The 11,937-nt window shown below is 45.5% G+C and overlaps 1 long non-coding RNA gene across 1 annotated transcript in view; it reads left to right on the top strand.

The window, feature by feature from the left end:
* Nucleotides 1–445: 445 nt before the first annotated feature.
* Nucleotides 446–11,937, top strand: part of LOC118147228 (uncharacterized) — a 54,688-nt gene continuing 43,196 nt past the window's right edge. The window contains exon 1 of the long non-coding RNA XR_008476210.2: nucleotides 446–489. This is a non-coding gene — a long non-coding RNA (uncharacterized LOC118147228). The remainder of the gene's footprint in view (nucleotides 490–11,937) is intronic.

Below are 11,937 nucleotides of genomic sequence, written 5' to 3'. Positions count from 1 at the left end.
CTGTCTACTGGCCAACGGTGAAGGGAGCATTCTCCTGTTGCCAGTAAATGCATCATTCAAACCTGAGCGAGTGGGGCACGTGCAAAGACCGGCGCAAGTGACAGATCTGCGCCGGAAGGACTACCTTACGGGATTCCTGCAACAAGGTATGGGCACCAGGTATCCACTGGCAATGTGGAGTGGGGGTGGGGGGTTAAGGGTGGGCAAAATATGCGTGTGAGGCACCTGCGAGCAATGACGGTGGGGGAGGGCCGGGGTAGAAGGGGCGCCTGATAGGTCCTGGAAGGAGAGACGCGTGCACAAAGGAGGCCAGACCTTAACGGTTTGGAGAGGTGCGTGCACAAAGGACGCCAGACGTTAACGGTTTGGCCGGCAAGGTTCACGTACAAGGCACCTGATGGCAATGGAAGGGGCGGCGCGTGCAAGGGGTACTGTAGGGAGAGGCATGCGCACTAAGGACCTGGGACCTTAAAGGATCGGCGCAGCAAGGTAGGGGCACAAGGCAGCTACTGGCAACTGCGGGATTGGGGGCGGGGGGCAGAGCGGCACACGCACTAGGTACTGGAGGGAGAGGTGAGCACAAAGGGCTTGGAATCTTTTTTTTTTTTATTTTTTATTGCATTTTAGGTTTTGGGGTACATGTGCAGAACATGCAAAACAGTTGCATAGGTACACACATGGCAGTGTGTTTTGCTTCCTTTCTCCCCTTCACCCACATTTGGCATTTCTCCCCAGGCTATCCCTCCCCAGTGGGGGGGGGACACCGCTGGCCCACCCCTTTTCCCCCCAATAGACCCCAGTGTTTAGTACTCCCCTCCCTGTGTCCACGTGTTCTCATTTTTCATCACCTGCCTATGAGTGAGAATATGCGGTATTTCATTTTCTGTTCTTGTGTCAGTTTGCTGAGGATGATGTCCTCCAGATTGATCCATGTCCCTACAAACGACATGAACTCATCATTTCTGATTGCTGCTTAATATTCTATGGTGTATATGTGCCACATTTTCCCAATCCAGTCTATCGTCAATGGGCATTTGGGTTGGTTACAGGTCTTTGCTATTGTAAACAGTGCTGCAATGAACATTCGTGTGCATGTGTCCTTATAGTAGAACGATTTATAGTCCTTTGGATATATACCCAGTAATGGGATTGCTGGGTCAAATGAAATTTCTATTTCTAAGGCCTTGAGGAATCGCCACACTGTCTTCCACAATGGTTGAACTAATTTACACTCCCACCAACAGTGTAAAAGTGTTCCTTTTTCTCCACATCCTCTCCAGCATCTGTTGTCTCCAGATTTTTTAGTGATCGCCATTCTAACTGGCGTGAGATAGTATCTCAATGTGGTTTTGATTTGCATTTCTGTGATGACCAGTGATGATGAGCATTTTTTCATATGATTGCTGATTTTTTCTTATGTCTTCTTTTGTAAAGTGTCTGTTCATATCCTTTGCCCATTTTTGAATGGGCTTGTTTGTTTTTTTTCCTGTAAATCTGTTTGAGTTCTTTGTAAATTCTGGATATCAGCCCTTTGTCAGATGGGTAAACTGCAAAAATTTTTTTCCATTCTGTTGGTTGCCGATTCACTCTAGTGACTGTTTCTTTTGCCGTGCAGAAGCTGTGGAGTTTGATTAGGTCCCATTTGTCTATTTTGGCTTTTGTTGCCAATGCTTTTGGTGTTTTGTTCATGAAGTCCTTGCCTACTCCCATGTCCTGGATGGTTTTGCCTAGATTTTCTTCTAGGGTTTTTATGGTGCCAGGTCTTATGTTGAAGTCTGTAATCCATTTGGAGTTAATTTTAGTGTAAGGTGTCAGGAAGGGGTCCAGTTTCTGCTTTCTGCACATGGCTAGCCAGTTTAGGGCTCGGAATCTTAACGGATTGGCGTGACAAGGCACGGGCACAAGGCCATGATTATCAGCCCATGATTATTAATATCTCTAAGCTTTTGCTCATGCTATCCTCTCCCTTCCTGGAAAAGCCTCCCCACCTCAAGGGCTACTTCCTCCAAGAAGCATTCCTGATGGTCTTCCGGCTGCCGGCCTCCTAGGCACCGCTGCCGCCACTGCCAGGGGCCTAGGAACCTCTTCAGCACTACGGACAGCGCTCATTCGCCAAGTCACAGCCAGCGCCTCAGCCGACATCTTTTCAGGACCACGGACAGCCCCTGGCGCAACCCCAGCCGGGCCCTGGCGGCAGGGCTCACACACACAAGGCGCTGCATCAGCACCCGGGGACACTTGGGGCCAAGGCCAACAATGAGAAAAAAGGTCCCCCGGATTGCCATGCTTCCCCAGAAGCCCCTCTTCAGCAAGAATCTCCCTCGCCGTCGCCAAAGGCGTTCCGAGCAGCAGACCTGAGTGAGCGGGGAGGAGCAGATGGGCACTGCCATGGTGGGAGCAAGGGAAGCAAGCGGGTGTGAGGGGACAGAGAAATCGGGTGCGTAGGAATCTAAAGGACCTGGGTGATGTGGTGTGAAGGGGTGAGAAGATGTTTGGGGGCAGAAGCCTGACAGGGAGATTTGTGGGGAGAGAGGGGAAAATATCAGTGTTTGAGAAGGTTTGGGGGAATGTTGGAGCAAAAAGGAGTAACCTTTCCAGTATCGCTGCTTTCTTTTCACTCACTCACTCACTCACTCACTCACTCACTCACTCACTCACTTTTGCGTCTCACCAGTCAGATTCCCCATCCTTCTACAGTTCCCTGCATTTATACTGCTTCCCTCCCACACCCGAACATCTTGCTCGCTTTCTCCCTCTTCCTTATATCCGGCAAGTAAGAGCCTCCTCTGGAAGCCAGGACAGGAGGGTCTGCCCTGGGTCTTGGTGCCGCTCCGTGGTGGGTGTGTGAAGGCCAGGGTGGCGGTGACGTGGTACCAGCGGTGGGAGGGAAGTAAGGTCCAGGGTCCTTTTACCTTATTTCTAAGGTAGATGGTCGTGTATTAATTTGTATTCCCTAAAACTCAGTTTAGAGTCCTTGTCCACATCACTGTTCTTGGATGGATTAATTAACCCCTTTTCCTATCCCCTTCTCTCTTGACATTAAATGTTTCTCTGTTTGATGTGGAATGTTTAATGCATACCATTCATATATTGATTAAGTATACTAGTAGGTATGGTTTGCAATATCAACTCACCTGTGGAGTGGCTTGAGCCTGTGTGCCTGTGGCTCTGAGTCCTGAGCGAATGGAGTGCTAAGGAAAACTGCCTCTTTGGGAACTCCATGCAGCTTGTGGCTTTTATGATGGAAATAGCATCATTAAAAGCCTGAACTTGTGGAGAGACACAAATGTGCGTGGACCTGGTTATGTCTGACCTTGTGCCTCTCCCAGCAATAAGGCTTCCAGTCAACAGTAGGCTGCTAGCAGTTACATTTTGGGGGAGTGAAAAGTTTTACTGGGATTTTCATGCAAGGGGCGAGTACTCTTAACTGGAGTGTTGTTTGAGGGTCAACACACATACATATTGAGCGGGTGCATATGTATTGAGTGATTTGAGGGCGACCCTTGGACCATCCTCATTAGCCTCAACATGGATGATTTCTCCTCACTTAAACACATGCAAACTTCTCCTAACCTTGATGATTCTTACAGCTCTTGCCCTTTGCGGCACAACCTCAATAGAAGCTCCTGTACTTCTGACTCCAGCTCCTCTCCTCCCACAGTCTCCTTAGGGGACTCCAATCAGGTTTTCCCTCTGTTCATCACCAACCTTCGTGTTTCTGAATTCAGTGTTCACTGCTCGGCCTCACTGTGGCTCGCCCTGCATCCCTGAAACGTTTCCTTCACCTGCCTTCAGCTGTTCCCTTCCACCCCACCAGTCACCCTTGCTGGTCTCCCTTGCTCCTTCACACCCCCAATGACTTAACATCCGTGTTGGTTTTTGGCCTCTTTGCTTCCCTTCCCTGCTTTGCCCTTTGTGGGCAGGCTCTGCAGGCTGTTTCTCATGCCCCAGGCAGCAGCTCCCAGCCTCAGGGAGGGACTGGGGGAGTCTGAGAGCCTTAGGCAGCATCTTCGACAGTAACAGCAGCAGCAGCTGTTCCTTTTGTTACCACTTCTTGGAGGCAGCATGGAGTTTAGTTTCTGCTGGGTGAGCCCAGCTCCCATGTTCTGGTAGCACCACCTCCTCTTTATTCCCAGACCTCATGATTCTCTAAGGAGAAAATCTGATTGAATCTGCAGAAAAGCTATTAGAATTAATGAGCTTAGTAAGGAGATTGCAAATACATCTTGCTAAAATCTCTCAAATCAAATTTTTAAATAAGGATCCTCATTAATGACTTTTCCTATAATACACTGAGTTAGGGAAATAGCACTGATACCTTAAGAGTGAATGAACTAATTTTTTTTTGCATGTATTACCTTTTGAGACAATATGATCATAGATTGAGAAACCGAGTGCAATACGCCATCTAGTTGCCTCAGTCGAATCTGATTTAGCTCTACTGAAAGCTCATTTTTTTAGATGAAGTTTCACTCTTGTCACCCAGGCTGGAGTGCAATGGTGCAATCTTGACTCACTGCAACCTCCACCTTCTGGGTTCAAGAAACTCAGCCCCCTGAGTAGCTGGGATTACAGGCACCTGCCACCACGCTGGCTAATTTTTGCATTTTTAGTAGAGATGGGGTTTCACCATTTTGGCCAGGCTGGTCTCGAATTCCTGACCTCAGGTGATCCACCCGCCTGGGCCTCCCAAAGGGCTGGGATTACAGACTTGAACCACTGCACCCAGCCTGAAAGTTCATTTTCATACAGACAAAAAGAACATTCTTCTGATGCCAATCAGCTTTCAGGTTAGGAGTCTTTAAAATAATTTTCTGACACAAAAATGAGGATGCTGTTCATTCTTATTTGATGTTTCCTCTTTAGGATGCCTGTCAGTTTCTGCACAGAGATTGTCTACCACAGTAGTTCTCGAGGTTTGATTTCTATTAGAAATGAAATTTTTAGGTCTCCACCCAGACCTGCGGAATCAGAAACTGTGGGGGTGGCATGCAGCATTCTTTATTTAATATTCCTTTGAGGGGATTCTGCTGCCTGCTAAGCCAGAACCACCAGTCTATACAAGCTTGGGGTATGGGAAACAAGTTCACTTATGAGGTCACTTTTGCTGTATGAACTGAAGTAAATTCCCTGAAATAAAATTGGCAAAATGTTCCCTACTTTTCAAATTCTTTCCTCTCTCTTTCCCTCCCTCCCTCCCTCCCTCCCTTCTTTCCCTCTCTCTCTTTCTCTTCTCCTCTTTCTTTTTTTTTTCACCAGGCAACTTGTTGGGGAAGCACACTAAGTTTTAGATAATAACATACATTATGTATTTCCGGTAATCAGCAAACACTCATCAAAAGTAGAGGGAATAAATGCATTTTTACATGTTAACACAGTAGATTTACTATTCAGTTATTAAAATAAAGTAAACACACACACAGAGACACACACCTACACACATACACACACACACAGGCACAAACTCAGAGAGTTTTTATTAATAGAATGTGGAAGGAAAGAAACATATGAAAAATAATACAGCATAATTCCATTTATATAAAATTTAAAAATAGACTCAACCAAACTATGCTGTTCAAGGATGCATACACAGATGGTAAATCTGTTAAATAGTCAACAAGAGTATTATATATATATTTTTAAATAATTTCAACTTTTATTTTAGATTTAGGGAGTATGTGTGCAGGTTTGTTACATAGGGTTACTGTGTGACACTGTGGTTTTGGGTACGAATGATCCCGATACCCATGTAGTGAGCAGAGTACCCCATAGGTAGTTTTTCAGCCCTTGGCTGCTTTCCTCTCTCTTGCCTCTAGTAGTTCTCAGTGTCTTTTTTTCCCATCCATGTGTACCCAATGTTTAGCTCCCACTTTATAACTAAGAACATGCAGTATTTGGTTTCCTGTTCCTGAATTAATTTGTTTAGGATAATGACCTCCAGCTACATCCATGTTGCTGCAGATAACATGATTTCATTCTTTTTATGGTTGCATAGTATTCCATTGTATTAATCTGTTCCCATGCTGCTGTAAAGAACTGCCTGAGACTGCGTAATTTACAAAGGTAAAATGTTTAATTGACTCACTGTTCCACATGGCTGGGGAGGTCTCAGGAAACTTACAATCACGACAGAAGGGGAAAAAACACATCCTTTCTCACAGAGTGGAAGGAAGGAGAAATGCAGAGTAAAGAAGGAAAAAACCCCTTATAAACCCATCATATCTTATGAGAACTCACTCACTATCATGAGAACAGCATGCAGTAACCACCCGCAAGATCTAATCACCTCCCACAAGGTCCCTCCTTCAACACATGGGGATTACAATTCAAGACGAGATTTGAGTGGAGACAAAGACTGTATCATACATGGTGTATATGTAACACATTTTCTTTATCTAATCCACCATTGATTGGCACCTAGATTGATTTCATGTCTTCATTATTGGGAAGAGTGCTGCAGTGAACATACACATGTATGTGTCTTTTTGGTAAAACAATTTGTTTTCCTTTGGGTAAATATACACCCATAATGCTGCTTTTGATTTGCATTTCTCTGATTATTAGTGATGTTAGCCTGTTTTCCTGTTTGCTAGCTGCTTGTATGTCTTCTTTTGAGAAGTGTCTGTTGCCCACTTTTTAATTTATTTTTTGCTTGTCTAGTTGTTTAAGTTCCTTATAGATTCTGGATATTAGACCTTTCTTGGATGCATAATTTATGAATATTTCCTCCCATTTTTTTAAGTTGTCTCTTTAGAGTGTGATTATTTTAAAGTCTGAATAGTAGTTACATCTGGAGGGAAGGATGGTTCTTGGGTGGGGAAGAAATTTATGGGCGGGGGCTCTTGGAACTTAATAATGCTCTATTTGTTGACGTGGGTGGCCAATATGTGGGTGTTTGACTTATAATATGTCAAACTGTGCATTTAATTTTTTACTGCTTTGTAGGTATATTTCACAATTCAAAACTGTCTTTAAAAGAAAGAAGGCCTGATGCTATGGCTCATGCATATAATCCCAGCACTCTGGGAGGCTGAAGCAGGTGGATTGCTTGAGCTGAGGAGTTCAAGACCAGCTTGGGCAACAGAGTGAGACCCTGTCTCTACAAAAACTACAAAAATTAGCCATGCATGATAGCAAACTGCCTGTAGTCCAGCCACTTGGGAGGCTGAGGTGGGAGAGTCACCTGCGTCCAGGAGGTCTAGGCTGCAGTGAGCCGTGATTGCACCACTGCACTCCAGCTTGGGTGACAGAGCAAGAACCTGTCTCAAAAAACTAAACAAAAAAACAAAACAAAACAAAAAAACAGGGTTAGGGATTCCCCATTGTAGGCTGAGTAGTCTGTCTCTTTCTTGCCAATTTGTAATGCCACCACTTTTAGCAGTTAGTAGTCACTTCCAGATCAAATGCTCCAAGTATACAATTAGACTGACCTTTCTCAGTTTTTAATTGACTTTCCATGATGACAAATGGAGATTTCACTTTTGGCCCTGCCCCTGTGCACCCTTCCTCTATCTCCCAGGTCTTTTGATAATTTTCTTTCCAACATTTTCTTCCTTTGTGTGTATGTGTGTGTGTGTGTGGGGGGGGGGAATTCCTAATGGTTTGATTTTTAGTGCTGCTTCTATTATTTTGTTATCTCTTCTCTCCATTATAGAAGATGACTTATAATTATTGCCCAAATATTCCAACAAATCTATTAATAGGCCCATCTTGTTTTTAATATTCAAGAGCTCTTTTTTGTTATCTGGCTGTTCTTGTCTGATAGCATCCAGTTTTTTGTGCAAATACACTATATTCTAAGAAGAGTATTGCACAGCATTACACAGATATGGAGGTACTCTGCTGGGGAAAGCTGGGAATTCAGGCAAGTTAACAGCCCAGAGCAGCACTATCCCATGGAACTATAATCTGACTCAATGATGTCATTCTAAATTTTCTGATAGACACATTGGAAAAAGTGAAATGAAAGAGGTTGAAATTAATTTTAATAACATTTTATTTAATCCAATATATCCAATATAATATTATTTCAACATGTAATCAACATAAAAACCTGTTAATATTTTACATTTTAAAATTTTATTCACAGTACATTTTACATTTAAGTATATCTTTATTTAAACATGTCACATTTCAAATGCTTAGTAGCTATGTGTGACCCATGGCAATTAGGTTGTATGGTTTGGATCTGCAGAGAGCTGCATCAGCCGTGCCTGCAGGCTAAGTTCAAATCTGCTCTGAGATCCTGAAGAACGTACTTTCCAGCCTGGTTCCCGTCTTCTTGCAGGTTGCTTCTGGAATTTGCTCCCAACAGCCTGGCCTCCTGAATGGTGGGGCCTGGTGCCTTGCTCCATCCCATGTCCCCAGTCAACACCCATCCTTCCCTGCATAATTTCCCCTCTTGGACACCATGTGTATAATTGCATTTGCTCCTGATCTCAACCCTTTCAAAGTTTTGGTTCCCCCAGGGATCACTTCACATGACCTAGTTCTGTAAGCATCATTCTTGGGCTCTACTTAATACCCCCAGGCTGCTGCCCAGCTGCCCCGGCTCTTAAACTGGCTAGAAATGCTGCAGCCTGAAGGTGTCATGAAAGGCTGAAAGGAGCTTGTCCTTGTTACACTGTCTGGCCAGCAGCCAGATTATCTCCAACCTCAAACTCCAGATAGGGTGTGGGCTCCCGCTTCACTCACAGCTGCCCAAAAACTGGTGTGGCCTGGGGCTACTGTGTCTAGAATCTGGCCTCTGGGCCTTTGCATGGGTAGAGAGCAGACAAGGTCAGGAGAAATGCAGCAGGGGCCAGTAGGAGGAGGCAGAAGAGATGTCCCCAACTCCTTGGGGGTAGAGGGCCTGGAACGAGGAGCCCCAGTCTGTACCCAGTAGGATCTCTGAAGGCCAGGCTGGACAGGTGTGACTGGTGAGTCAGCCCTGGGCCCCTGCCACCCTCCCTTTACTTACAGCTCACACAACAGCTCAATTGTATCATTGCACTTAGCTTTGGCTTGGGTTCCAATACAGGGACTTAGCCCAGGGACCTCTAGAGGACAGAGAGAAACAGCTATGAGAGAGGTCTTTGTGCAAATCTGTCCTGCAGGAAGGAGCCCCAGGGGTATGGTCAGCATGGCTGTTGCTGACAGCACAGTGTAAGAAGAGCTGGTTTCAGCCATTGGCTTGTGATGGCCAGTGGGTGTCAGAAAGCGACTGGAGGAAAGTTTATCAAATAGGTGGATAATTGCTGTGCATTTTAAGCAGACGTTCATACAAAGGACTCTGAGAGTCTGAACTCCAAGAGAAGTCAGCAAAGTCTCAAGATATTGCAATAATATTTAACCAGATGAATAATTTGAATATACTGCATTTACCTTTTTGTCTGCTGTCATCACATGCAGAAACCTATTTAAGACTGTTTGAAAAGAAAAAAGCAGGGTTGTTTAGGTCAGCTGAGAGTCTCCTGGGGCCAACACCTTAGCACCTCCTGAAGAAAAGCTTAAACCCTTTTGCAGGAAGTGAAATTTCTGAACAGCTATGACTTATGTTAATATACTGCAGATGTGCTATCGCAGGCCATAGCAGGGCACTAATCTGAGGCAGAGATGAGGATGCTAAGACTTACTCAGCCAACTCTTGTCCAGAGTGTCAAACACAGATGTTGCAAGGGGTATTTTCTAGGTCTTAGCATCTTGTATTCTAAAGGAAATAGGGAGCAGAAGGGTTTTTTCACTGAACGTTGTATTAAGATCTTCAAAGTGTATCCTCCGTGGTCCCAGGTTTGACCAGCCTGTGGGCTCCATGTCGTGACATTATCAAGGATAACTCTAGTTTTTTTGTAGCTTTATCCCATTCATTAACACCAGGTCTCCAGCCCCACTCAAAGTCTCGCCCAGTCATTTCCAGAGACACTGGGTGAGTCTGTGAGGATCCCTTGCATTCTTTTAGGGAGGCTTTTCTTGCCTACGCCCACCATTCTGGCCCCGTTGCATGTAGAGGAATGCCATTTTCTTCAGCATCTGTGTCCCCCAGTGAGCTCACATGGGAACCTGCGGTGTGAGGATGAGGACTGTTCTCAGGCAGACATTACGCTCTCCTTTTCCTTTTCTCCTCCCCCACCCCCACTCCTTTTTTCTTGTTCTGTCAGGAACCCTCATGGAAACGCATTTCTGCCTCACCTCCCTCCTATTGTACATTCACAGACAAGTCTGCACCTAAGTATCTCAAATAAGGAGGTTCCAATACTAGTGGATTATTTGAGAACTCAACTCTGGGGAAAACTCTCAGGGTGTAACAGGATGTAAACTGGGACTCTCTCTCTTTCAGTTTTGGCAGGAGCCCCCATGACTGAGGACAACATGGTGGGTTCATCTCCCAAGGCAGAATGACGGGTGCTGTGCCCTGAAGCAAAGTGCATGGAGACTGTGGAGCCAGTTCTGCCGGTTCTTCCTGTCACCCAGGAAGGCCTCAGAGCAGGTTCTGGTGCAAGAGATTGAGAGTGAGGAATATGAATGGGTTGCCCACACCCCACAGAGAAGAAGGACTTCCCCTTCTCTCAAGAAAAGTGATTTGGACTTCATGAGAGTTGGATATCATGTTGCCTAGAGTTTGGGAGGAAGAGAAACTTTTGTTTCCCTCCTGCTAAGCCTAAGGGCTAGAGCAGCTCTTCGGTGGGAGCAGAATGATGAAAACAGGCTGGGTTGGAAACAGGGGGCTCCCAGCTGGGTTGAGAATAGTGTGTGTGCATTTGCATGGCAGGTGATACGTTTTGGAGAGCTGTCAGGGACCCTGTAAAGAGGACCTGGCCTGGAGTCATTGTAAGGGGTGTCCCATCAAGAACGACTGCCTGAGACAGAGGAAGCCTCCAGCAGAAGCTCAGAGGCCATGGGTAGAGTCAGACAGAACCAGCCAGAGGACAGACACCACCCGCATGTTCCAGCAGGGGGATTCCAAGCATTGGCCAATGTACTCTGTGGGAGGAAGAGCCAGCACTTGCACATCTATCCACATCCTGATTACAAAGGAGCTAGTCAGGAAAGCCATTTCCTCCACACACCACAACTTTCTGCCCCTTTCCAGCCCATTGCAGTGAGAGGGAGGTGGGGAGGCAGGTGAGGAGTAGGGAAGGAGCCACCACACTGTCCCCAGTGCTGCAGGTTTCCAGTCAGCACAGGCCCAGGCTGGGGTCACTTTAAGCTGGATGAAATTTTGGAATCTTGCTGGATAGAAATTTTCAACTATTGAAACAAGACTGGTTTTGTGCCTGAAGGAGTCAAGAATATTGAGAGACTTTCTCAAGATTTCATGCACAGATATGAAAGAAGGAAAGAGTTTAAAGGAGCCGTGGGAGAATAAATCATTTTCTGCTTGCCCCTGATGAAGCCAGTGTCAGAGAGCACCGTTAAACACGTTCACACACAGTCACTCACAGTTAGTCTACAAAGAAGAATTTAAAATACTATCTAGGCACAAATCTAAAGTGCTTGGGTTGTGAGAGGCCAATACCAGCTCATTGAGATCTCCACTCACTCAACATCTGCATATTGAGGACCATGGGTGCCGTTAGTGCCCTAAAGGCAGTATTTACTCAACTTGTTTTACTCAAAGTCTTATCTCTAAGCATCAAGAGCCTACCAGGTGTGGCAAACATCTGAGATCCGGTGAGAAAAGAGAGGCCTTCCATTTCCTGCCTCACACTCAGTTGGAGGCAAATACCATGGCAGCAGAGGAGCAGTGCAGTCACTTCCGCTACAGGATTTCAGTGTCATTTCTCTCATTCTCCCTCCCTCCCTACCTCTCTCTGCCTGCATACTTGAATTTATGTGGGCAGTGTAGAAGGAAAAGAAAATCTCAGGACCAGAATTCACAATGCCAAAAGGAAAAACTAAGCTGAAAGCTGAGTCATGCAAGACCTTTCCTTTTGATCCTAAGAAGATAGCTACAGATAA

The sequence above is a fragment of the Callithrix jacchus genome, chromosome 14, assembly GCF_049354715.1.
Source record: "Callithrix jacchus isolate 240 chromosome 14, calJac240_pri, whole genome shotgun sequence".
NCBI classification, from domain to species: Eukaryota; Metazoa; Chordata; class Mammalia; order Primates; family Cebidae; genus Callithrix; species Callithrix jacchus.
The sequence above is the reverse complement of the archived record's forward strand: the minus strand, read 5'-3'. Positions and strand labels throughout refer to the sequence as shown.